The 25,391-nt window shown below is 41.7% G+C and overlaps 1 long non-coding RNA gene across 2 annotated transcripts; it reads left to right on the top strand.

Annotated features, from left to right (window-relative positions):
* The first annotated feature begins 19 nt into the window (after positions 1–19).
* Positions 20–25,143, top strand: LOC126077027 (uncharacterized). 2 transcript variants are annotated; one of them, XR_007517645.1, is made up of 3 exons: positions 20–748; positions 10,509–10,648; positions 17,019–25,143. It is a non-coding gene; the product is annotated as an uncharacterized LOC126077027 (long non-coding RNA). The 2 variants fall into 2 exon arrangements; XR_007517644.1 differs by having other exon boundaries at positions 17,016–25,143.
* Positions 25,144–25,391: the final 248 nt, after the last annotated feature.

Raw genomic sequence — 25,391 nt, 5'->3', positions numbered from 1 at the left:
TCCCGGTCACGTGACGCGAGAGCGCGCCCTTTGCGCCTCACCCGCCCCCTCTACCGCTAGGTTTTTTTCCCATTCCTTCTCGGTCCCGCCCCCTCGCTCTCTTTTACACCTTCTCTCACGCGCCGCTCCGCACAGCGTGGGGCCTTTAAAAGGAACCGGAAGTGGCGTATGCTAATACGGCCGCGCGGGGACCATCGAGAACAAGGAGCGCAGTTTCGAAGCCGCGGCTAGAGAGGTCCGTCTTCCATCGTCCCCGCCTTCTCAGAGTTCCTGGAGTCCGCGCACCCTTCCTCCCACCCGGCCACTGCGAGGAGTCGGGGAGTGGTTGCGCCTCGCGCCTTAGCGGGCGCCCTTTCTCGAACGGTACTGTGCCCTTTCGACCTGCGACGTTGAAGGGAAGGACGCATATTAGACGGCTCCTGCTGTAGAGGTGCCCAGCCAGAGAAAGGTGCCGGCCCTGTGCTCCCGGCTTTATCCACCGCGGTGCCTCAGGACGCCTATTCGCCGTACGCAGAGCGGGGCGCCGTGGCTGGCCTGGCGTGTACACGGACTGCAGCAACTCCTCCACCAGCTTCGCCGCCCCGTCACCGGTGACACTGATGTTTTTCCTGCCGCCGCGCTGCCTGCCCCGGGCGGGCGGGCTGAGATCGCGGACGGTTAGAGTTTCTTTTTCTTTTTAAGCTTAGCTTTTCAATTAAGATTTTTGCTTACCTGCTTTTCTTCTGGAATTTTTCGGCAAAAGAAGCAGGTAACTTGAATATTTTAAAGAACAGATACTGTTTTACTTTGCTGCCTTTATTTGAAGATCCAAAAACCTATCACGATTCTTTTTAAACTGGCCGTTAAGGGTTTGGAAATATGTTATTTTTTAATAGAACTGTTAAAAATTCTAGATGCCTTGGATGGAAACTGGGTTATTCAAGCTTGGGGGTTGCAACTTCCCGCAATTGACCTAAAAGAAAATGAAGACAGCAAATAATGATTTGTTTGTTTGGTATGTGTGAAGTTTGCAAAATATACGAAGAACTCTGAATAATGTAATTATTTTCCAAATATTGTAGCTATTCCATTGTGCAATTAAATAAATTTGTATTAACTGAACACTCTCCGAAATCTCAAAGGAAGATTGAAAATAAGTTTAATTAGTGAAGTTTTTAATCAGTTTGGATTGCAGAATAATTAAAACTCAAAATCAGAAAGCATCTTAAAAATATAATTTTACCGAACTCCTGTATTAAGCAAATCTCACGGAGGAAAGTTTGTCTGAGATCAGATGACAATGACTTCATTTATGTCTCCACCTGCCAGATACCAGACAAAGAGAAAGGGGTATTGTGCTTAAACTATATATTACAAGTTTGAGACAACCAAGAAGAGATCTGACTGAAACAAGGGTTCTTGGATCTCTTCTGGCTTCAAGAAAAAATGACTGATTTCTTTCGACCTTAAGTCCACTGGACATGCCCACCTTTTAGTAATAGTGGTTTTCTCAAAAGCTGCGTTTTAATTTACATGTGGCCCGGTAGTTTCTGGACTTCCGGGAATTTATATCAAAAATCCCAGATAGCCTAGAAATAGTTTTAAAGTTAACGTTGTTACTGTATGTTGTGTGAGTGTGTATGATGCCCTTATCACTCACAGCCCTTCATGTTATGGCCCACACCTGCATCCTGTGCCCTTACACCTACCCAACATTCCTCTTAGAACTCGCTTTAATGCTAGTACTCTTAATGTTTTTCACTGCCTAGTAAGCTCCTACCCATCCTTCAGAACCCCAACAAAATGTTACTATTTCTGTGATGACTTCCCAGACTCTCTAAGACAGAATTCTCTCTTCTCACAGCCTTTTATCTGTACTTTCATTATTCTGAATGTCCAATCATACTAGACCTGGAAAGCAAAGATCATGCTTTCAGTGTATCTCTTCCTACCACATACACATACACATAATTTAAAACAAAACAAAAACACCTTGCCATGGAGTCAATTCCAAGTCATGGTGACTCCACATGTTTCACAGTAAACTGCACTCCATAGGGTTTTCAATGAATGTAATCTTAGAAAAGTAGTGACCTCACTGGGTGGATTCAAACCACTAACCTTTTGGTTAGTAGCTGAGAACAAACTGTTTGCATCATTCAGGGATCTCAGTAATTGTAGGTTGAGTTATTAAAAGGCAAATCACTGAACATTTCCAACTAGCTAGATTCAGAGCCTTTTAGGCAAACAAGGTGTGTTTCCAGGGACTTAGAAAGCCCTTCTCCCTGCCATCCCACATCATTTCTGGCATGAAGACATTTCCTCAAACATACTTGCTGATGCTTGAAATTCCTTAGTTTCTTGTTAGGTGCCGTTGAATTGTTTCTGACTCAAAGGGACCCTGTGTACAATGGAATGAAACACTGCCCAGTCCTGTGCCATCTGCACAATTGTTGCTATATTTGAGCCCATTGTTTTAGCTGCTGTGTGAATCCATCTTGTTGGCCATCTTCTTTTTCCCTGACCCTCTACCAAGCATGATGTCTTCCAGGGACTGGTCCCTCCTGATAACGTGTCCAAGGTATGTGAGGTGAAGTCTCGTCATCCTCACTTTTAAGGAGTGTTCTGGCTGTACTTTTCCCAAGACAGACTTGTTCATTCTTCTGACACTCCACGGTATAGTCAATATTCTTCACCAACACCATAATTCAAAGGCATCATTTCTTCAGTCTTCCTTGTTGTCCAGATTTCGCATGCATATGAGGTGATTGAAAATACCATGGCTTGCATCAGACACTTCTTAGTCCCCAGAGTGACATTACCCGTTGCCACCGAGTCAATTCCAACTCATAGTGACCTTATGGAAGGATCAAAAGAAAAAACTTTTCATTCCACATTAATAAGAATTTTAATGTTTTAAGTGACTGCAGATGCTACACTGGAGTGGTATGTTGAATATACCCAAACCACTCGGAAAGCAGCAGTATCCCCTCTCAATTTCCACTGGATTCCAGCACATCAAAAATCCATTATATTAGGAGGTTCCCCGTGTGTTCCAGATGGCACACTGAAATACTGAGTCTTCATTGAATTCAGACTTTTTGAAGCAATCTGCAGAAAAAACTATAGTGCTTAGGAAAGGTAAAAAGCTCATTTGAGATTTGAATTGGAATCTGTTTTACCCAGGACAAGATGCATACACCTAAATCAAAAAGTCACAGTTTTTAATCTGCTAGATGGTTTAAATTTATACTGTACAAAATGGGCAGGGGTACTTTACACTCAAATTTTAAAAAGTAGAATCTGCATTCCAGTCAAAAAACAGCAGGGAGAACCCATTTCTGTAGCACACATACCTGAGCCTCTTCTACAGCTGTTCAGCAGTCTGGACCCATCTACTCGCAGAGCACACTTAGTAGGATTTAAGCAATGGGTTAATAAACAATTAGCTTGCAATTTTAGGGAAGATGACCATCCAGCAGACATTCCCCATCATTCGTGGTTGTCACAAAGATCTCACCTCACTCAGAAAATAGAGGCCATATTACTATGACTAAGGAAGCCTGGTGGTACAGTGGCTAAGCACTCAGCTGCTAACTGAAAGTTCAGTTCAAACCCCCTAGCTGCTCCACAGGAGAAAAATGTGGCAGTCTGCCTCCGTAAAGATTACAGCCTTGGAAGCAATTAACAGAATACCTAGCTCAAAAGGATTCAGACAGTAAAGAAATTTAATCATCTCAATGTAGATCTACATATCCAACCTAATTGACATGTCCACTTGGCTTCTCCACAGACATCTCAAGCTTAAGATGTCTAAAACTGAGTTTGACCTTACAAATGTGCTTCTTTGGTCTTCCTCTTCTCAGTAAATGACACCTCCACTCATCTATGTCCTCCTAACAAAAACTAGGGAATCCTGGAATTCGCCCCCTCCCTCACCTACCACATCCAACTCCCTCTACCTTCAAAATAGGTCTTAATTCTAAATGTTTCTTAGAACTTAAATACTGGGGTTGTTTGTGGTTAGATTTATTCACATTCGACAGTACAATACATTTGTGACATGGGTACTTTTCTGGTGCTGGGAATATAAAAGTGACCAAAATGGACAAGGTAGGTCTCTGATCTCATGAACTTGACATTCTAGTGAGAGACAGAAACAATAGCCAAATAGATATGTAATATTAGTTTAGGTAGCTATAGGAATCAAAATGACAAGGTGCTAGAGACAGAATGTGCACTCTTTACGTAGGGCGGTCAGAGAAGACCTCTTTGAGGAGGTAACATTTTGAATAGAGCCCTGAAGGAAACAAAAATAAAACCAGGTGTTGAGTCAACTTCCAACTCATAGCGACCCCCTGTGTTTCAGAGTAGAACTGCACTCTGCAGTGTCTGATTTTTTAAGAAGTAGATCCCCAAGCCTTATCTTCTGACACACTGGTTGGATTTGAACAACAACCTTTTGGTTAGTAACCAAGCACGTTAACTACTTCTGCCACCCAGGGACTAGAGTGGTCAGAGAAGACCTTCAAGGAGGTAGCATTTTGAGTAGAGCCTTGAAGGAACTAAGGGAAAAAGCCACACAGATAGCTTAGGGAAGACTTCACTAAGCAAAGGTCTACACCTGAGGCAGGAGTGTGCTTGGTGGTTTTGATGAACAATGGAGGCCAGTGTGACTGAATAGAAATCAAGGAAAGCTTCATAGGAGATAATTTCTGAGGGGGATCTAGGAGTGAGGTTACCCAGGGCCTTGTAGGCTGTGCTTAACACTTTGCTTTTGTTATAAATGATGAGAAGTCATAGAAGAGTTTTGAGCAGGGGAGTGCAGAACCTGACAAACTGAGTGGGACTGCAGGCTGCTGTGTGGACGACGGGCTGTGGGGAAGCATCAGGGTGATGAGTTAGAAGGCTGCTGCCATGGGTTGACTTATTTTTTAGCCTCTCTTGCTTGATTTCTGACAAGAGGCTAATCTACAAAGAGGGTGTTATTTTTTCTAGAATGACATTTTCTGCAAAGAAAAACATGCTTTAATGACAACAAGGGATCATTAAAAGTAAGATTTTCGTTAATAATATTTGCAATAAATACTCAGACTAGCATTTTCATTAAATAAGGTATTTTTTCCCCTTCTTTTTGTCCCTTTTTCTGAAGTTTAGGGTAAGACTGTGGTTAGCATTGCTGCTAGGGTGGTTTGCTCAGAGCCTTTTCATAATCCTACCTCAGGTATTGCAATAGTATAGTATTTTGACTTGAATTGAGCTCTGGCATCTTGGACATGCCAGACTTCTTTCTTTTCCCAGGGTCCAAAGCTTAGGCCAAATAGTACCAGGTTTTGCTTCATAAGGTACTTATAAGTTTTTTTATGCTGCTGATTTTATAATTTTCCCACTTAATTTGCAGGAAAAAATTTAAGGGATAATGATCATTATTGAAAAAAAGAGAAATTAAGACAGAAGAGTCAGGGCTTTCAGATTAAGGGTCAACTAACAAACACTGAAAGCCTAAGAAGAAATTTGGGCAAGTGTTTCTGCCCTAGAGCTATTTGGAGCTGTTTCCCTTATGAGAGTGATTTTATTGGATATCCTTCATCCCATACAAGCTGCACCGGGATAATCACTTCCTTACACTAGGGCCAGAGTTCTCAGGCTCTCAGACCACAGAAAAACTGCTTAAAAGTCACCCTTTAAAAATACTGACTCATGCTTCAAAGCTCAGCGGAGCAAGCGTGGGGGTCTGGGGAACATGGTTTGCGGGGACTTCTAAGTCAATTGGCAAAATAATTCTATTATGAAATCATTCTGCATCCCACTTTGAAATGTGGCGTCTGGGGTCTTAAATGCTAACAAGCAGCCATCTAAGATGCAGCAATTGGTCTCAACCCACCTGGAGCAAAGGAAAATGAAGAACACCAAGCCCACATGACAACTAAGAGCCCAAGAGACAGAAAGGGCCACATGAACAAGAGACCTACATCATCCTGAGACCAGAAGAACTAGTTGGTGCCCGGCCACAATCGATGACTGCCCTGACAGGGAGCTCAGCAGAGGACCCCTGAGGGAGCAGGAGAGCAGTGGGATGCAGACCCCAAATTCTCATAAGAAGACCAAACTTAATGGTCTGACTGAGACTGGAGGAATCCCGGCGGCCATGCTCTCCAGACCTTCTGTTGACACAGGACAGGAACCATCCCTGAAGACAACTCATCAGACATGAAAGGGACTGGTCCGCGGGTGGGAGAGAGACGCTGATGAAGAGTGAGCTAATTATATCAGGTGTACACTTGAGATTGTGTTGGCAACTCTTGTCTGGAGGGGGGATGGGAGGATAGAGAGAGAGGGAAGCCGGCAAAATTGTCAAGAAAGGAGAGACTGAAAGGGCTGACTCAAGACGGGGAGAGTAAGTGGGAGTAGGGAGTGAGATGTATGTAAACTTATATGTGACAGACTGATTGGATTTGTAAACGTTCACTTGAAGCTTAATAAAAGTTATTATAAAAAAAAAAAAAAAAAAATACTGACTCATAAACAGTCACTCTGGCCATAGTAAAACAAAACAAAAAAAAAATCAAGTCAATTCCAACTCGTGGAAATCCCACGTTTCAGAGTAGGACTGCACTTCACCCTGTAGAATTTTCATGGCTGTGACCTTTCAGAACCAGCTCGCCAGGCCTTTTTTCTGAGACGCCTTTGGATGGGTTCAAATCCCCAACCTTCTGATTAGTAGCCCAGCACTTAACTGTTTTGGCCACCTAGGGACTCCCTGGCTGTAGTAGAAGGGGTTTTTTTATTTCATTGGTTCATGTCCTCAACATTTAGGCTGCTATAGTAGACATTTGCTGTTTTCGCCCCCACCAACATCCATTTTCCGTTTTCTTAGTAGTAACATAGGGGAAAGCCACTGGGCTGGGAGTGAGGGCCTAAAGAACAGTGAGCCAGTTCAATCAGCTATTCAGAATAAACTTATCACCTGTGAAAACAGTGTGGTGGAGGTGTCTGACCTTTCCTCTAACCTCATAAGGGAGAGGGAATCATAGCAAACTGATTCCTATGAGGCGGATGTCAGACATACCTCCACCCTGCAAACTTTTTACCAATTCTGACACCAACCCTTGGCATCCTCTACTTCTCTACTTCTCTGCTGGTTCGATAATTCATTGCAATGGCCACACAGAACTCAGATCATACAGTTACAGGGCTTATTAGGAAAGTAATGGTTTACAATTCAGGATCAAGGACAATTTAGGATACGGTTCTTAGATCAGGACAGCCTCTTCTCAGCCATGCCCACAAGCAGGCCTCTTTCTGGCCCTCAGCCTCTCAGGCTCTTAGCCCCTGAGAATGGCCTCTAGCTTGGCTCGGGCAAGTGTTAAAAGCTCTTTAGCTCTGCCAGTAAGTGCCCGGGGGTACCCCACTCCACCAGCAAGCCTTAGCCCAAAGGCAATCAGCTCTTTTGCTCTGTAGGTCAGCAAGCCTAGCTCCACCAACAAATGCCCTGGCCCCGGAGGCACCCCACTCCATCAGGAAGCACCCTGCCCAAAGGCACTCACTCTGTGGGTTAGCACATCCACTCTAACTGCCTCACTCCATGGGCCAGGAAGCTCGTTTAGCACCAGTGTCATGGCTCTACTGCTGTCCCTTCTCTGCCTCTCCTCACTGTCTTGCACCGTCTCCAGTATTACAGCTCTCTCTTATCTCCTGGGTCTAGAAGGTTCTCAGCATAGGAGCCCCTGGTCCAAAGGATGTGCTCTGTTCTTGTCTCTTCTTGGTGGTAGTGAGGCCCCCCCCGCCCACCTCTGGTTCATTTTTAGCCTAGCAGGATGGCAAAACTGGCCACTCACCTCATTAGGGTTCCATACACCTTGTTTGCGTGGTTCCACCCCCACAAAGGTGCCATGCACTTTATTTGCATTATTAGTACACTATCCAATCCCCTTGGTGGGCCACAAGCACCTCATTTGCATAGTCCTACCCAGTCATTTTGTGGGAGTTACAAGGCCATTGCAAGAAAGGACATATAAAAGTGATCAATCACATTGCGACACCCTGGTCACATCATTCTGTCCAGAGAAGGGTACAGGCCCTAAGTTGGCCAGTTAAAGGATTTCTCTTGGACATTCGGTGAAGAAATACCCTCCTACCCACTGGTTGTAAACAGAGAAGCATGGAGCTGGGAGAACCAACTGGCAGCCGTTTGCAACAGTAAGATGTCCCTAAAGAAAAGAGCCAAACAACAAGGAAAAGTTACTGAGTCATGGAGAATAGAATATAAGATCCTGGTCACATTCTTTGAACTATCAGATGAATCTATATCTTCAGCTATCCCTACCACTAGACTTACTGGTCAATGACCCAATCAATTTTTTTTATCATTTAAGCCAGTTTGAATTGAGTTTATTTCTTGAAATAAAAAATACACTCGCTATGCTGAATTATTTTTTTGTCAGCCTTGCATTACTACCACCCACTTGTTACATCTCCTTCTGCATTGAAGAAGAGAAGCCAGAAGCAACATTTCCCAGAATCTTCTTTCTTTACAATTCCAAGTTAGAGTTTGCCAGTGAGATGAACCCACACTAGATTAGGAAGGCAAAGAAAAGAAGCTTTTATTCCCAGGAGGTTGTGGTGGCTTCACAGACTTCTCTTCCCTTGGGAGGTTGTGTCAATTTTTGGCTTCTTAGATATCTCCACAAGTTTCTGCTTTGCAATTATGGCAGCGAAACACAATGGCTTCATACAAACTATAATTAATATGCACAAACACCAGGAGAGAAACTAGATAGCTGGGAGCTCCTAAAAGTTAAACACTTATGCTCCTCAAAAGATTTCACCAAAAGTAGCATCTAGGGTCTTAAAAGCTTGTGAGCAGCCATCTAAGATAAATCTACTGGTCCCACCCTGTCTGGAGCAAGGGAGAATGAAGAAAACCAAAGACACAAGGGAAAGATTACACCAAAGAACAAATGAACCACAGCTGCCACAGCTTTCACCAGGCAGAGTCCAGCACAACTCTCTGGTGCCCAGCTACCACCACTGACTTCTCTGATAGGGATCACAATAGAAGGTCCCAGAAAGAGTGGGAGAAAAATGTAGAATAAAACTCAAACTCACACACAAAAAAAGACCAGACTTATTGGTCTCACAGAAACTGGAGAAATCTCGAGAGTATGGCCCCAGACACCCTTTTAATTCAGTACCGAAGTCATTCCTGAAGTTCACTCTTCAGCCAAGATTAGACAGGCCTATAAAACAAACAATAACACACATGGTTCAACCATGTATATGAGACTAAATGGGCACACTAGCCCAAAAGCAAAGATGAGAAGGCAAGAGGGGACAGGAAAGCTGGACAACTGAAAATGAGGAACCCGAGGTCAAAAAGGGGAGACTGTTGACATGTTGCAGGGTGGGCAACCAATGTCACAAAACAGTATCTGTATTAATTTTTTAAGGAGAAACTAATTCGCTTTGTAAACTTTCACCTGAAGCACACATACACAAAAAAGACCACCAAAAGAGTAAAAAGAGAACCTACAGACTGGGAAAGATTTTTTGGCTATGACATCTCCAAAAAGGGTGTAACTTCTAAAATCTGTAAAATACGTCAACACCTCAACAGCAAAAAGACAATCCAATTTAAAAATGGGCAAAGAATATGAACAGACATTCCTCCAAAGACGGTATTCAGGCAGCTAAAAGACATATGAGGAAATGCTCACAATCATTAGCCATTAAAGAAATGCAAATCAAAACTATAATGAGACACCATCAGTCATGGATTGGATTATGTCCCCCCAAAATATGTGTCAACTTGGTTAGGCCATGATTAACAGCATTGTGTGGTTGTCCTCCATTTTGTGATTTTCCTGTGTGTTATAAATCACAATCTCTGCCTGTGGTTAAAGAGGAGTAGGGTGGGATGTAACACCCTTGTTCAGGTCACATCCCTGATCCAATGTAAAGGGAGTTTCCCTGGAGTGTGGCCTGTACCACCTTTTATCTTACAAAAGATAAAAGGAAAGTGAAGCAGAGAGCGGAGACCTCATACCACCAAGAAAGCAGTGCCAGGAGCAGAGTGCATCCTTTGGACCCAGGGTTCCTGCACAGAGAAGCTCCTAGTCCAGGAGAATATTGATGACGAGGGCCTTCCTCCAGAGCTGACAGAGGGAGAAAACCGTCACCTGGAGCCGATGCCCTAATTTGGACTTCTAGCCTACTAGACTGTGAGAAAATAAATTTCTTTGTTAAAGCCATTTGTTTGTGGTATTTCTGTTATAGCAGCACTTGATGACTAAGATACCATCTCACCCTGAAATTACTGGCATTAATTTAAAAATAAAAAATGTTGGAGAGGTTGTGGGGAGATTCGAATTCTTATGCACTATTGGTGGGAACATTAAACTGCTATGGAAAACGATATGCATCTCATTAAAAAGCTAGAAATAGAGATACGGTCTTAGCGATCTATTGCTGCTATAAGAGATATACCACAAATGCATGGCTTTAACAAAGAGAAATTTATTCTCTTACAGCTTAGGAGGCTAGAAGTCCACATTCAGGACGCTAGCTCCAGGGGAAGGCTTTCTGTCTCTGTCAGCTCTGGAGGAAGGCCCTGGTCATCAATCTTCTCTTAGTCTAGGAGCTTCTTTCCACGGAAACCCTGGATCCAAAGGTAACTCTTGCTCCCAGCACTGCTTTCTTAGCAGTATGAGTTCCCCCGTCTCCCTGCTCCCTCCTCTCTTTTATCTCAAAAGAAATTGACTTAAGACACAACCTAATCTTGTAGATTGAGTCCTGCCTCATTAACATACCTGCCACTCACCCCACCTCATTAACATGGCAGAGGTAAAATCTACAGCACACAGGAAAATCACAAAATGGTGGACAATCACACAATACTGGGAATCATGAAATAGCCAAGCAGACACACATTTTGGGGGGACACAATTCAATCCATAGCAAATACCATATGATCCAGCAATCCCACTCCTTGGAATATATCCTAGAGAAATAAGAGCCATCACACAAATAGACATACGCACACCCATGTTCATTGCAGCACAATTCACAATAGCAAAAACGTGTAAACAACCTAAGTGTCCATCAACAGATGAATGGATAAACAAATTATGGTACATACACACAATGGAGTACTACTCAAAGAATGATGAATATGTGTAACATATCACAGTATAGATGAAGCTGGAGGGCATTATGCTCAGTGAAATAAGTCAATCACAAAAGGACAAATACTGTATGAGACCACTATTATCAAAACTCAAGAAAAGGTTTAGCACACAATACAGGGGAAGCCAGCACAACTGGACTAAACCAAAAGCTAAGAAGTTTCCCGAATACAACCAAACACTTCAAGGGACAGAGTAGCAGGGGCAGGGGTCTGGAAACCATGATTTCAGGGGACATCTAGGTCAATTGGCTTAACAAAATTTATTAAGAAAATTTTCTGCATCCCACTTTGGCGAGTGGCATCTGGGGTCGTAAAAGCTAGTGAACGGCCATCAAAGATACATCAACGGTCCCAACCCACCTGGAGCAAAGGATAATGAACAACACCAAAGACACAAGGAAAATATTAGCCCAAGAAACAGAAGGGGCCACGTAAACCAGAGACTCCGTCAGCCTGAGACCAGAAGAACTAGATGGTGCCCGGCTACCACCAATGACCACCCTGACAGGGAACACAGCAGAGAGTCCCTGATGGAGCAGGAGAAAAGTGTGGTGCAGAAGTCAAATTCTAGTAAAAAGACCAGACTTAATGGTCTCACTGAGACTGGAGGCACCCCAGAAACCATGGCTCCCAGGCTGTTATTCCAAAACTGAAGGCATTCCCAGAGCAAACTCTTCAGACAAAGATTAGACTGGACTATAAGACATAAAATGATACTCGTATAGAGAGTGCTTCTTAGCTGGAGTAGATGCGTGAGATTAAATGGGCAGCTCCTGTCTGGAGGCAAGATGGGAAAGCAAAAGAGACAAAAACTGATTGAATGGACACAGGAAATCCAGGGTGGAAAGGAGGAGTGTGCTGTCACATTATAGGGAGAGCAACTAGAGTCACATAATAATGTATGTATAAATTTTTGTATGAGAAACTAACTTAAACTGTGAACTTTCAATTAAAGCATAGTTAAAAAATTTTTTGAAAGAAAAAAGGTTTACACACAGATGAAACATCTTTTGATGATTACAAGGGCAGGTGGGGAATCACTAGATAGTAGACAAATGTCAACTTTAGGGAAGGGAAAGACAACACACAATATAAGGGACATCAACAAAACTTGACCAAACCAAAGTCATAGAAGTTTCCTGGACACATCCAAATACCTTTCAGGACCAAGGTGCCGGGGCTGAGGGCCAGGAACTATAGTCTTAGGGGACATCTAGGTCAATTGGCATAACATAGTTCATAAAGAAAATGTTTTACATCCCACTTTGGTGAATAGTGTCTGGGGTCTTAAAAGCTTGTGAGTGACCATCTAAGATACATTTATTGGTCCCATCCCATCTGGAGCAAAGGAAAATGAAAATCAAAGATACAAGGCAAATATTAGCCCAAAGGACTAAAGGACCACGTAAACCAGAGCCTCCAATAGCCTGAGCCAGGAGAACTAAATGGTACCCAGCTACCACCACCAACTGCTCTGACAGGGATCACAACAGAGAGTCCAGGACAGAGCGAAAGAAAAAGGTAGAATAAAATTCAAATTAGCAATAAAAAACCAGACTTACTGGTCTGATAGAGACTGTAGGAACCCCGAAACTATGGCCTTAGACACTCTGCTAACTCAGAACTGAAACCACTCCTGAAATCCACTTTTCAGACAAAGATTAAATAAGTCTATAAAACAAACAATAACACACATGAGAAACGTGCTTCCTAGTTCAAATATATGAGACCAAATGGGCAACTGTTGCCCAAACGCAAAGACAAGAAGTCAGGAAGGGACAGGAACTGGATAACCAGTCACAGGGAACCTGGGGTGGAAACGGGGACAGTGCTGTCATGTAATGGGGATTGCAAAAAAGTCACAAAACAATATGTGTATAAATTTTTGAATAAGAAACTAACTTTAGCTGTAAACTTTTACCTAAAGCACAATAAAATTAAAAAAGCAGACACAATGGCCTCTAGGACATCTCTGCAAACTCCTGCTCTGAGGTCAAGTTGGCCATAAATGGCAGCTTCTCAGACTCCTCCACAGATCTGGCTTCTTTTATTGCACCATGAGTGCCAGCTTCTCCCTCTGCTCCAATGCTTCCAGCCAAAATAATTAGTGAGTGTTTCACCAATCTTTTGGCTGCAGCTCCAGATCTTCACACCTCCAGCTTCTCCTACATTCATTTAACCCTCAGTCCTTATATTAAATACCTTTATTCTAGAATATTTGCAGTGGTTTTGTTTTCCTCACCACACCCAATTTTTGGTAACAGAAGTTGTTGGGAGCAGGGAGCAGGGGGCAGGGGGAGGGGGAAAGATCAGAACCTAAGGACGGGAACTGGTTCTCTGATCCCATTAGATTTAAAGGCATTCATGACCCCATTGCCAGTGGTAACGGCATTGGCAAAATGATTAATTAATTATCACCCTGGATGACCAAGAAACTCTTGCAATAGGACAACAGTGGAAATAAAGAGTACAAGAACTGTGGGGTAGAGTGCATTAGCTATTTCAAATTACACTGAAGAAAGAAAATGATAAGCTCAGAGCTTTAAATTCCTACTTCAAAACTGGGGTAAAGAACCAGGAAATATTTTACCTGCCTGAAAAAAAAAAATGCTTTACCTGATGTAGCCACAAGGTCTCAGTTTCTGAAAACCAAACCCAAAATCTGATCCTGCGGGTGACTGAATTACAAAGCAAGTTGAATTATTTTGCATGGTTTCTTATGTCAAAGTTAGGGTAAATTTAGAGAAAGAGTGGAACTCTGAAAATTAGATGGGGACATTTAGACAGATTTCTATGAAGCAGAGGATCTTAACACCCAAAATTCTGCCAAGGCTTTCTTGCCAGCAGAAATGGCTTTTCCTCTACTGTGGTAGGTGGCATAATGGCCCTCCAAAGATGTCCATGTCCTAATTCCCAAATCCTGTGAATATGTTACTTCATATGGCAAAAGAGAATTTGCAGATGGGATTAAGTTAAGGATCTTGAGATGGGAAGATTATCCTGGGTTATTGTGGTGGGCTCCATGTAGTAACAGGGGTACTTATAAAAGTGAGGCAGGGGGGTCAGAGCCAGAGATTCGAAGATGCTACACTGCTGGGTTTGAAGAAAAAGGAAGGGGGCCACAAGCAAAGCAATGCAGACAGCTCCTAGAAGCTGGAAAAACAAGGAAATGAATTCTCCCCTAGAGCCTCCAGACACCTTGATTTTAGCCCAGTGATAACTTCAGAGCTGTAAGATGATAAATTTGTGTTGTTTTAGGCCACTAAGTTTGCTGCAATTTGTTACAGCACCAATAGGAAACTAATCCATCTACTGTCTGCAGAGGTTACTGTCTGAAGAGGTTGCGTGAAGAACTTCTAACAACCAATCCTGAATTAGTTGCTTTGCAGACAAATGTTGATCCTCAGCAAGACCTACACCTATCACCTCTCATTTTATTGCTTCTAGACTTATAGCCCCCACCCCCGCCAAAATATCTCACCAGATGGAATACACAGGAATCAAATCAACTACATCTGTGGAAAGAGGTGATGGAAAAGCAAAATGTCATCAGTCAGAACAACTGCAGAACAGGCCATCAATTGCCCATGTGCAAGTTCAAGCTGAAGCCGAAGAAAATTAGAACAAGTCCACAAGAGCCAAAGTATGATCCTGAGTATATTCCGCCTGAGTTTAGAGACCATCTCAAGAATAGATTTGTCATGTTGAACACTAATGACTGAAGACCAGATGAGTTGTGGAATGACATAAAGGGCATCATACATGAAGAAAGCAAGTGGTCATCAAAAAGACAGGTAGGAAAGAAAAGTCTAAAATGAATCTCAGAAGAGAGTTTGAAACTTGTTCTTGAATGTCAACTAGCTAAAGCAAACGGAAGAAATGATGAAGTAAAAGAGCTGAATAGAAGATTTAAAAGGGCAATTTGAGAAGACAAAGTAAAATATTATAATGACGTGCAAAGACTTAGAGTTAGAAAACCAAACATGCTTGGCATTTCTCAAGCTGAAAGAACTGAAGATAAAATTCAAGCTTCTAGTTGCATTATTGAAGAATTCTATGGGGAAAAATATTAAACAATGTGGGAAGCATCAAAAGAAGATGGAAACAATACACAGAGTCACTGTGCCAAAAAGAATTCATTGAAGTTCAACCATTTCAGGAGGTAGCATATGATCAAGAACCAATGGTACTGAAGGAACAGGTCCAAGGTACACTGAAGGCACTGGCAAAAAACAAGTCTCCAGGAATTGATGGAATACCAATTGAGACGTTTCAACAAACAGATGCAGCACTGGAAGTGCTCACTTATCTATGCCAAGAAATTTGGAAGACAGCTACCTGGCCAAAAGACTGGAAGAAGTCCATAATTATGCCTATTCCCAAGAAAGGTAATCCAATGGAATGTGGAAATTATCCAGCAATGTCATTAACATCACACACAAGTAAAATTGTGCTGAAGATAATTCAAAAGCAGCAGCAGCAGTACATTGACAGGGACCTGCCAGAAATTCAAGCCAGGTTCAGAAGAGGGCATAGAACTGGGAATATCATTGCTGATGTCAGATGGGTCTTGGCTGAAAGAAGAGAACACCAGAAAGACGTTTACCGGTGTTTTATTGACTACGCAAAGGCATTCGATTGTGTGGATCATAACAAGTTGTGGATAACATTGCAAAGAGTGAGAATTCCAGAACACAAAACGATGCTCATGAGGAACCTATACTTAAACCAAGAGGCAGTCATTTGAACAGAATGGGGATACTCGTGGTTTAAAGTCAGGAAAGATGTGTGTCAGTGTTCCATCCTTTCACCATACTTATTCAATCCATATGCCGAACAAATAATCCAAGAAGCTGGACTGTATGAAGAATGGGGCATCAGGATTGAGGGACGACTCATTAACAACCTGCCGTATGAAGATAACACAACCTTGCATGCTTCAAGTGAAGAGGACTTGAAGCACTTACTGATGAAGATCAAAGACCACAGCCTTCAGTATGGATTACACCTCAAAATACAGAAAACAAAAACCCTCACAACTGGACCAATAAGCAACATCATGATAAATGGAGAAAAGATTGCAGTTGTCAAGGATTTCATTTTACTTGGATCCACAATCAGCACCCATGGAAGCTGTAGTCAAGAAGTGAAAAGACACATTGCATTGGGCAAATCTGCTGCAAAAGACCTCTTTAATGTGTTGAAAAGCAAAGATTGTCATGCACCTGACCCAAGCCATGGTGTTTTCAACCACCTCATATGCATGTGAAAGCTGGGCAATGAATAACAAAGACAGAAGAAGAATTGATGCCTTTAAATTGTGGGGTTGGCAAACAATATTGAATATACCATAGATTGCCAAAAGAATAAACAAATCTGTCTTGGAAGAAATACAATCAGATGTTCCTTAGAAGCAAGGATGGCAGGACTCACATACTTTGGAAGTGTTCTCAAGAGGGATCAGTCCCTGGAGAAGGACATCATGCTCGGTAAACTAGAGGGTCAGTGAAAAAGAGGAGGACCCTCAACGAGATGGATTGACACAGTGGCTGCAAAAATGAGCTCAAGCATAACAACGATTGTGAGAATGTGGCAGGACCAGTCAGTGTTTCATACACAGTCAGAACCAACTGGACAGCACCTAACAACAATGACAACAATCACTCAGAGTATAAATGTAGAAATAGAAACATGTTTACTTTTGTGAGGCTCTCTACATTGGCTATAAATCATTAGAAACCTGTAAGTCATTAGAAAGCTATTTAGAAAACTTTTGAACATAGAAGCATATGAATTATAAGAATGAATGTGGTAAACAACCATAAAACTGATTTTTTTTTTTTTGACCCAGTAGGCTGTGATAAAAGAAGACATAACAGGAGGTGGGGCCAAGATGATGGAGTAGTCACATGCTTCCAGTGAACCCGTTTACAGCAAAGACCTGAAAAAACAAGTGAAATGATCACATCTATGACAAGCTAGAAGCTCTGAACATCAAAGGCAAAGTTGGAAAATGGACTGAGTGGCCGGGGCAGGGAGAGACGGTTTAGAAGTGGAGAGGAGTTGCGGGACCTGAATCACCGGCAACCCTAAGGCTGCGGTGGGCTGATGGTAGCGTTTGGCCGCAGTTTCCTCAGGGAGAAACAGCCAGACACACAGCCTACTCCAACCTCTGGAACCAGAGAATAATGGTGCTCTCAGCAAAAGCTAAGTACTTGCATATATTTTACCACACCCCCAGCCCCCAAGCTGCCTTCAGTGACTGTCGATTTCCCGGGGCCTGAGATAGGTCCTGTTGCACACTTTGAGCCATTCTCCCAGCCGTGGAGAAGGAATAAATTCACAACTGGGGAAAAGATAATCTGCCAGCTCCACTAACCTGGGGAGCTCAGGACAGAAGCAGCTTCTGTCCAGGCATAAATGGTCCGTGGACTTTGAATACGTTTCCCCGCCTACGTGGACCTATGTGGGCCTATTTCAGGAGAACAGGCCCTTGTTGGCAGACTGCAACAATTTCAGCTGTGAGGTGGAGAGGTGGGTGTTTGATGTTTGACACTGCTTTGCCTATTAAACTGAGTTCTAACCTACCCACATCACAGGCCTAAGGACTGGTAGCTACACTCAGGTCACCCAGCCACCCTCTACAGGGTCCAAGGATAACTGGTACCTCCCAGTCCTTACAGCCAAAAGCATTGGGTGCCCAAGTTCCGTCTGCAGAACCCACCCACCTGTGTGCTCTAGGGGACAGGGATGTGCTTTCCTCAGAGACACTCGGGGGATGGTTGTCAGCCCCCTGCCTTGTTCACAGCGTGACCCCCTGCTGAAACCAGATACTGGTACCTACACCAATCACCCCTACCCTCTAAGTCTGTAGAACAGAACCTGTACCACACACTTGATAACCAACTTCCTAGACACCTGGGCTGAATCCATATAAGAAAAGTTAATGGACTCCTAGGCTCATGTACCTGGTAACAGCTGTGGCCATCTGATGACAGTATGTTAGAGCTTCAAAGGTGACAATAATTAAGCTAGCTCACTCAAGCAACCAATTTGGGCATATAAAAACAAAACAAAGCCAGAAGCTAGGATATAGTAAGCAAATATAAAATGAACTAATACAATAATTTATACACGGCACAGAGACAAGAGTCAATATCAAATCACATAAAGAAGCAGACCACGATCACTTCAACAAGCTCTCGAAACAAAGATTCAAGGGATCTTCTGGATGAAGGTACCTTCCTGGAATTACCAGATGCAGAATACAAAAGATTAATATACAGAACTCTTTAAGACATCAGGAACAAGATCAGGAAGGAGATCAGGCAATGCACAGAACAAGCCAAGGAACACACAGCTAAAACAGTTGAAGAAATTAAAAAGCTTATTCAAGATCTTAATGAAAAATTTAATAAGCTGCAAGAATCCATAGAGAGACAGCAATCAGAAATTCAGAAGATTAACCATAAAATTACAGAATTAGACAATGCAATAGAAAGTCAGAGGAGCAGAATTGAGCAAGTGGAAGGCAGAATTGGTGACCTTGAAGATAAAGCACTTGGCACCAATATAGTTGAAGAAAAATCAGATAAGATTTTTCAAAAATGAAGAAACCCTAAGAATCATATGGGGCTGTATCAATAGGAATAACCTGCAAGTGATTGGAGTACGAGAACAGGGAGGGATAGCAGAAAATACAGACAGAATCCTTGGAGATTTGTTGGCAGAAAACTTCCCTGATATCATGAAAGATGAGAAGGTATCTATCCAACATGCTCATCAAACTCCACATAAGGTAGATCTTAAAGTCACCAAGACATAATCAAACTTGCCAAAACCAAAGATGAAGAGAATTTTACGAGCAGCTAGGGATTTTTTTTTTTTTAGGGATAAACAGAAAGTCACCTACAAAGGACAGCCAATAAGAATAAGCTCAGACTACTCAGCAGAAAACATACAGGCAAGAAGGCAATGGGATGACTTATATAAAGCATTGAAAGAATAAAATTGCCTGCCAATAATCATATATCCAGCAAAACAGTCTCTCAAATATGAAGGTGAAATTAGAACATTTCCAGATAAACAGAAGTTTAGGGAATTCGTAAAAACCAAACCAGAACTACAAGAAATACTAAAGGGAGTCCTCTGGTTAGAAAATCAATAAAATCAGATATCAACCCAAGACTAGAACACTGGACTGAGCAATCAGATGTCAGCTCAGATAGGGAAATCACAAAAATAAATCAAGATTTAAAAAATGCTCAAAACAGGGGAACAATGATGTCATTATGTAAAAGAAGACAACATTAAAACAATAAAAAGGAACTAAGAAATGTAGTCATATATATTTCATATGGAGAGGAAGACAAGGCGATATAAAGAAATAAAAGTTAGGTCTAAACTTAGAAAAATAGGGGTAAATATTAAGGTGACCACAAAGGAGACAAACTATCCTACTCATCAAAATAAAATACAAGGAAAAAAATAGAGACTAAGCAGAAACAAAATCAACTACAACGAATAAGAGGAAAAGACAATATATATGAAGATAAACTACTCAGCACAAAAAACTAAGTGGGAAAAATAAACTGTCAACAACACACAAAGAAGACATCAAAATGACAGCACTAAACTCATACCTATCCATAATTACGCTGAATGTAAATGGACTAAACGCACCAATAAAGAGACAGAGAGTGGCAGAATGGATAAAAAATCACGATCCGCCTCTATGCTGCCTACAAGAGACACACCTTAGACTTAGAGACACAAACTAAAACTCAAAGGATGGAAAAAAATATATCAAGCAAACAGCAATCAAAAAAGAGCAGGAGTGGCAATATTCATTTCTGACAAAATAGACTTTAAAGTTAAATCCATCAGAAAGAATAAGGAAGGACACTAATGATTAAAGGGGCAATACACCAAGAAGATATAACCATATTAAATATTTATGCACCCAATGACAGGGCTGCAAGATACATAAAACAAACTCTATCAGCATTGAAGAGTGAGATAGAGAGCTCCACAATAATAGTAGGAGACTTCAACATGCCACTTTCGGTGATGGACAGGACATCCAGAAAGAAACTCAATAAAGACACGGAAGATCTAAATGCCACAATCAACCAACTTGACCTCACAGACATATACAGAGCACTCCACCCAACAGCAACCAAGTATACTTTCTTTTCTAGTGCACATGGAACATTCTCTAGAATAGATCACGTATTATGTCATAAAGCAAGCCTTAGCAGAATCCAAAACATTGAAATATTACAAAGCATCTTCTCTGACCATAAGGCCATAAAAGTGGAAATCAATAACAGAAAAAGCAGAGAAAAGAAATGAAACACTTGGAAACTGAACAATACCCTGCTCAAAAAAAAACTGGGTTATAGAAGACATCAAGGATGGAATAAAGAAATCCATAGAATTCAATGAGAATGAAAACACTTCCTATCAGAACCTTTGGGACACAGCAAAAGCAGTGCTCAGAGGTCAATTTATATCAGTAAATGCACACATAACAAAAAGAAGAAAGGGCCAAAATCAAGGAATTATCCCTACAACTTGAACAAATAGAAAGAGAGCAATAAAAGAAACTCTCAGGCACCAAAAGAAAGCAAATAATAAAAATTAGAGCAGAATTAAATGAAATAGAAAACAAATACAATTTAAAGAGTTAACAAGACCAAAAGCTGGTTCTTTGAAAAAATTAACAAAATTGATAAACCACTGGCCAAACTGACAAAAGAAAAACAGGAGAGGAAGCAAATAACCTGAATAAGAAATGAGAGGGGCGATATTACAACCGACCCAACTGAAATTAAAAGAATCACATCAGATGACTACAAAATGTTCTTCTCTAACAAATTTGAAAACCTGAAGAAATGGATGAATTCCTAGAAACACACTACCTACCTAAACTAACACAGAGGGAGGACAACTAAATAAACCTATAACAAAAGAAGAGATTGAAAAGGTAATTTAAAAACTCCCAACCAAAAAAAAAAAAAAAATGCCTTGGCCCAGATGGCCTCACTGCAGAGTTCTACCAAACTTTCAGAGAAGAGTTAACACCACTACTACTAAAGTATTTCAGAGCATAGAAAAGGATGGAATACTCCCAAACTCATTCTATGAAGCCAGCATATCCCTAATACCAAAACTGTTTTATACTCCCACCAACAGTGTATAAGTGTTCTAGTCTCTCCATAACATCTCCAACATTTATTATTTTGTGTTTTTTGGATTAATGCCAGCCCACTCAGTCCGTTTTGTAACTTTGCCTTTGATTTTCAGGGCTCCTAGCTTGTCATAAATATAATCGTTTCACTTGATTTTTCGGGCCTTTATTGTAAGAGGGATAGCCGGAAGCATCTTGCTATTCCGCCATCTTGGCCCCATCTCGGAAATGTAAAATGGTACAACCACTTTGGAAATCAATTTGGCACTTCCTTAAAAAGCTAGAAATAGAAGTACCATACAATCCAGCAATCCCACTCCTTGGAATATATCCTAGAGAAATAAGAGCCTTTACACGAACAGATATATGCACGCCCATATTCATTGTAGCACTGTTTACAATAGCAAAAAGATGGAAGCAGCCAAGATGCCCATCCATGGATGGATGGATAAATAAGTTATGGTGTATTCACACAATGGAACACTACGCATTGATAAAGAACAGTGATGAAACATTTCATAACATGGAGGAATCTGGAAGGCATCATGCTGAGTGAAATTAGTCAGTTGCAAAAGGACAAATATTGTGTGAGGTCCCTATTATAAGAACTTGAAAAATAATTTAAACAGAGAAGAAAATATTCTTTGATGGTTATGAGAGGGGGAAGAGAGGAAGGAAGAGGGGTTTTCACTAATTAGGTAGTAGATAAGAACTATTTTAGGTGAATGGAAAGACAACACACAATACAGGAGAGGCCAGCACAACTGGACTAAACCAAAAGCAAAGAAGTTTCCTGAATAAACTGAACTCTTCGAAGGCCAGCATAGCAGGGGCGGGGGTTTAGGGACCATGGTTTCAGGGGTCATCTAAGTCAAATGGCATAATAAAATCTATTAAGAAAACACTCTGCATCCCAATTTGGAGAGTGGCATCTGGGGTCTTAAACACTAGCATGCGGCCATCCAAGGTGCATCAATTGGTCTCGACTCTCCTGGAGCAAAGGAGAATGAAGAACACGAAAGACACAAGGTAATTATGAGCCCAAGAGACAAAGGGCCACATAAACCAGAGACTACATCAGCCTGAGACCAGAAGAACTAGATGGTGCCTGGCTACAACCCATGACTGCCATGACAGGGAACACAACAGAGAATCCCTGATGGAGCAGGAAAGCAGTGGGATGCAGACTTCAAATTCTTGCAAAAAGACCAGACTTAATGGTCTCACTGAGACTAGAAGGACCCCTGAGGTCATGGCCCCACACCTTCTGTTAGCCCAAGAAAGGAACTATTCCCAAAGGCAGCTCTTCAGATAGGGATGGATTGGACTGGACTATGGGATAGAAAATGATACTGGTGAAGAGTGAGCTTCTTGGATCAAGTAGACACATGAGACTATGTGGGCAGCTCCTTCTGGAGAAGAGATGAGAGGGCAGAGGGGGTCAGAAGCTGGCCGAACGGACCCGAAAATAGAAAGCAGAAGGAAGGAGTGTGCTGTCTCATTAGAGGGAGAGCAACTAGGAGTATACAGCAAGGTGTATATAAGTTTTTGTATGAGAGACTGACTTGGTTTGTAAGCTTTCACTTAAAGCACAATAAATGTTAAGAACAAAAAAGAAGACATAGCATAATCTTTTTAAACTAGCCTTGAGACATAAATCTAAACAACTTCCCTAATCTCTAATCTTGAAGAAAAAATGTGACCTTAGGCTACTCCCTGTTGTTGTTCTTGTTGTTCTTGTTAGGTGTTCTTGAGTTGGTTCTGACTTATAGCAAACTTATGTACAAGAGAAAAAACACTGCCTGGTCCTGCACAGTGTAATCCATACTGAAGGCTGAGATATTTGACCTTCATCAGTAAGAGCTTCAAGTCCTCTTCACTTTCAGCAAGCAAGGTTGTGTCATTTGAATATCACAGATTGTTAATGAGTCTTCCTCCAATCCTGATGCTGCATTCTTCTTCATACAGTCCTGCTTTTGGGCTTATTTTCTCATCACACAGATTGAGTAAGTGTGGAGGAAGGATACAACCTTGACACACACCTTCCCTGATTTTAAACCATGTACTGTTTAATCCCCTTGTTCTGTTGAAATGACTGCCTCTTGGTCTATGTACAGATTCCTCATGAGCACACCTAAGTGTTCTGGAATTTCCATTCTTTGCAATGTTATCCATAATTTGTTATGATCCGCAGAGTTGAATGCCTTTGCATAGTCAATAAAACCAGGTAAACATCTTTCTGGTTCTCTGCTTTCAGCCAGGATCCATCTGACACCAGCAATGATATCCCTCATTCCACATCCTCTTCTGAATCTGCCTTGAATTTCTGACAATTTCCTGTCGATGTACTGCTGCAACTGGGTTTTATCTTCACCGCGTTTTTACTTGCATGTCATGTTAATGATATTGCCTGATAATTTCTGAATTCTGTTGAATCTCCTTTCTTTGGAAGGGGCACAAATATGGATCACTTCCAGTCTGTTGGCCAGGTAGCTATCAGGCAGCATTACATTCACTTGTTGAGATACCTCAGTTGGTATTCTGTCAATTCCTGGAGACTTGTTTTTCACCAATGGGTTCAGTGCAGTTTAGACTTCTTCCTTTAGTACCATCAGTTAGGCTACTCTCTACCCTGGAAAAAAGACATAGCACATTGGCCTTTGATGTCACGCTGGCCTTTATCATGTGAGGCCAAGGTGAGTTTTTCACATATAAACCCTGAATTTCTGCTCACTTACTGAGAGAATGCAGAGGCAAAGGGGTATTTCTCTAGTTTTTTTCTCCCTGTTGAGACTCTGCCAGCCACTGCCAACCTCACATCCTAGCTACGGTTCTAAATAAATATTGTGAAGTCTTAAGTCTATGCCTTGCCATGACTAGCCTACAATAAACTAAAGAAGTTTATGCATGACAAACCTGAGTATCTCTCAATTTAGTTTCTAAGATAAAATCCTATACAACAATTAATAATTCAGCGTCCTGGATACCCTAATCCAAAAAAGGTGTTACTCTTTGTGGCATCCATAAACGTTCAGGCCACTGAAAAGGAACTCCTCCCTTGCCCCTAAAATTGTACACTAATACATTAATAAATTGAACCTTTAGTTTTCTGCAGTGGAGAATTTGTACTAGAAATCTGAGAACCAGATATGGTCTATGGTGGGCACGTTATGGTACAATCACCTTATAGTCCCTTTTTGGGAGACTTGCCAGCCCTCTTCATTTATCTTTGTCCTTCCGAGTTCTGACCTTGCTGACTATGGAAGATCTCAGACCTGAAACCAAGGAAAAATAGTCAAGCAACTATAGAGTGATTTACAGGAAGTAGCTGTGAAGAGGATATTGTGGCCTCATCTACACTCATAGCTTCAAATACTATCTCATGTTGATAACTTTGTAGCCTCGGTTTTCCATTCGTTGTCATTCTGTGTAATTTCAGACGTCTTCCATCATACATAAATTTAGCATTATCTGGGACTTTTTCCTTTCCTCTTTCAACATTTAATTTAAAGACCTCTTGCTCAGTCTGGCCTGTTTCTTGAATGTTTTTCTGTAGTCTTTCAGGTATGAACTCTATCCCTAGCCAAAATTCCAGTTTAAATATCCAAAGATGTGATTCTTGAAACCAAATTCTGTGCAGCTATATAAATAAAAATTCACAGAAAGCCAATCCCCAAAATGCAACAATAATTCACATCCTGCTTTTCCACTTCTCCATCTCTTACACCAGCTGCCCACATGGCATTTTCTCTTTTTTACCCTAACTACCCAGAGTTAATAGGAGCCTGGTGGCACAATGATTAAGTGCTCAGCTGCTAACCAAAAGGTCGGCTGTTCGAAACTATGAGCAGCTCTGTGGGAGAAAGATGTGGCAGTCTGCTTCCATAAAGATTGTTGTTGTTGGTAGGTGCAGTCAAGTCGGTTCTGACTCATAGCGACCCTATGTGCAACAGAATGAAACACGGCCCAGTTCTGCACCATCTTCACAGTTGTTGCCATGTTTGAGCCCATTGTTGCAGCCACTGTGTTAGTCCA

Source organism: Elephas maximus, chromosome 5 (genome assembly GCF_024166365.1).
Source record: "Elephas maximus indicus isolate mEleMax1 chromosome 5, mEleMax1 primary haplotype, whole genome shotgun sequence".
Taxonomy (NCBI): domain Eukaryota; kingdom Metazoa; phylum Chordata; class Mammalia; order Proboscidea; family Elephantidae; genus Elephas; species Elephas maximus.
The sequence above is the reverse complement of the archived record's forward strand: the minus strand, read 5'-3'. Positions and strand labels throughout refer to the sequence as shown.